Here is a 3,174-nt window from a genome sequence, read left to right on the forward strand (position 1 = left end):
AATATATGGAGGTAGGACCTGGTTACTTAGAAATATTCAGACATGGGGCGCCTGGGTGGCACAGCGGTTAAGCGTCTGCCTTCGGCTCAGGGCGTGATCCCGGCGTTATGGGATCGAGCCCCACGTCAGGCTCCTCTGCTGTGAGCCTGCTTCTTCCTCTCCCACACCCCCTGCTTGTGTTCCTTCTCTCGCTGGTTGTCTCTATCTCTGTCAAATAAATAAATAAAATCTTTAAAAAAAAAAAAAAAGAAATATTCAGACAAATAATGTCTCTTTGGCTCTTCTCCAGAAAATAATTGTTAAGGACCTATTTTTTCTGGCTCCAGAAAATAATGAGCCTATTAAATACATCCTTTTTTTCTGGGCTATTCATTGTACAGGGCCATTCACTCATATCATGTAATCACATGCTTTCATTCAAAATCATTGTGGGTTGATGCTTCTTTTGCTTTTCATCCAACATTTTCAAGGTATATCTCCATCTTGTGATGTCTTGTCAACAGGGTCTTCCTATTGCTAGATTGGCTTAAACCCCAAATCTTTTGGAATGTTATATTTGATTGCATTTCTTTTTGCTTCTGTTAACAATTTTTCCCCCACTCGACCACCGTTTATTTGACATCCATCATGAGCCAGTTTCAACCCTACAGCATCCTCCCCCCTAGGCCCTGCAAAAAAGGGACAGGAGGAGAGTAGGCAGTGACTGCAGTGTGAGGCTCTGTTCGGCCCCAGGGCCAATGTTGAGTGTCCATAAATGTCTGCCAGCCAAATGAACAGGTCATCCTGCATCAAGCCCATTTCCCAGAAAATAGTGAGGCTCCTGAGGGAAGTGACTGGGACACAAGGGCTGCTATGTAAGACCTTTCCTTTCCTCCCTTCAGGGTGACCTGTTAGCAGATTTTTTTCTAAAGATTTTTTTTTTTATTAATTTAAAATAATCTCTACACAAATGTGGAGCTTGAACTTATAACCCTGAGATCAAGAGTCAAATGCTCCACTGACTAAGCCAGCCAGGTGCCCCCCTGTTAGCAGATATCTTTTTTTTTTTTTTCAATTCATTTGAGAGAGAGATCATGAGCAGGGGGAGGAGCAGAGGGAGAGTGGGAAGGAGATAATCTCCAGCAGACTCCATGCTGAGCGTTGACCCTGACACAGAGCTCAATCTCAGGATCCTGAGATCATGACCTGAGCCAAAACCAAGAGTCGGACACTGAATCCACTGAGCCAGCCAAACACCCCTGTTAGCAGTTATTTTTTAAATTTTATTTAAATCCAATTAATTAACATGTAATGTATTATTCGTTTCAGAGGTAGAATTTGATTAATCAGTTGCATATAACACCCAGTGCTCATTAAATCAAATGCCCTCCTTAATGCCATACACCCAGTTACCTCTTCCCCCCACTCCCACCTCCCTTGCAGCAATACTCTGTTTCCTATAGTTAAGAGTCTAGCAGATGTTTTTAAACAATACTTGGGGCTCCTGGGTGGCTCAGTAGTTTAGGCATCCGACTCTTGATTTCAGTTTAGGTCATGATCTCAGGGTCCTGGGATCAATCCTTGCGTCGGGCTCCCCTGGAGAGACTGCTTGTCTCCCTCTCCTTCTGCCCCTCCCCTTGCTCATGTGCACACACTCTCTGTCTTTCAAATAGATAAGTAAATCTTTTTTAAAATTTTTATTTATTTATGAGAGAGATAGAGAAAGAGAGCATGATCAGTGGAAGGGGGGAGGGGCAGGGGGAGAAGCAGACTCCCGACTGAGCAGGAAGCCTGACGTGGGGACCCATCCCAGGACCCTGGGATCATTACCTGACCTGAAAGCAAACGCTTAAACCACTGAACCACCCAGGCACCCCAAATCTTTTTCATTTATTTATTTTTAAAGATTTTTTTATTTGTTTGACAGAGAGAGTGAGAGAGCATGAGCAGGGGAAGCAGCAGAGGCAGAGGGAGAAGCAGGCTCCCCACTGAGCATGGAGCCTGATGCCAAGCTCAATCCCAGAGACCTGGGATCATGACCTGAGCTGAAGGCAGATGCTTAACCTACTGAGCCACCCAGGTGCCTCTAAATAAATCTTTTTTAATATTTTATTTTATTTATCTTTTAAAATATTTTATTTATTTGACAGAGAGAGAGAGTACAAGCAGGTGGAGCAGCAGGCTGAGGGAGAAGGAGAAGCCCAATGTGGGGCTCAATCCCAGGACCCTGGGACCACGACCTGAGCTGAAGGCAGTCGCTTAACCGTCTGAGCCACCCAGGCACCCCTTAATATTTTATTTTTTTGATAGAGAGAGAGAGTGAGAGAGAGTGCATGATTTGGGGGGGAGGCGCAGAGGGAGAGGGAGACGTAGACTCCTGCTACACAGAGTCTGAAGTGGGGCTCGATCTCAGGATCCTGGGATCATGACCCGAGCGAAAGGCCAGATGGTCAACTGAATTAGCTACCCAGGAGCCGCTAGGTAAATAAATATGTACAAAAAAAAAAAAAAAAAAGGACAATACTCTGCCTCCTAATTTGCAATGTTTTATTTGGTTCTCTGGTGGTCAAACTAGGATATTTTAGGATAAATATATATTTATCCTGGTCCTTTATGTCTGTTTCTACCATTCCTTCACTTTATTTTTTAGTTTTTTAAGATTTTCTTTCTTTTCTTACTTGAGAGAGAGCACCCAAGGGAGCTTGAGTGAGGGGAGGGGCAGAGGAGGATGGAGAGGAAGAGGGAAAGAATCCCAAGCTGACTCCATGATGAGCATGGAGGTCCTCTCTGGGCTTGATCTCAGGACTCTGAGAGGTCATGACCTGAGCTGAAAGAGCCGACACTTAACTGACTGTGCTACCCTGGTGCCCCTACTTCACTTTATAAGATTGATTATTTATTTGTTTGTTTTTTTATTTATCTGTCAGAGAGAGAGAGCACAAGCAGGGGGAGCAGCAGGCAGAGGAAGAAGCAGGCTCCCTTTGGAGCAAGGAGCTGGGTGTGGGACTTGATCCCAGGACCCCGGGACCATGACCTGAGCCGAAGGCAGACATTTGACTGAGCCACCCAGGAGTCCCACTACTTCACTTTATTTTTATTATTTTTTTTAAAGATTATTTATTTATTTATTTATTCGACAGAGATAGAGACAGCCAGCGAGAGAGGGAACACAAGCAGGGGGAGCAGGAGAGGAAA

Source organism: Ailuropoda melanoleuca, chromosome 13, assembly GCF_002007445.2.
Source record: "Ailuropoda melanoleuca isolate Jingjing chromosome 13, ASM200744v2, whole genome shotgun sequence".
Classification (NCBI taxonomy): domain Eukaryota; kingdom Metazoa; phylum Chordata; class Mammalia; order Carnivora; family Ursidae; genus Ailuropoda; species Ailuropoda melanoleuca.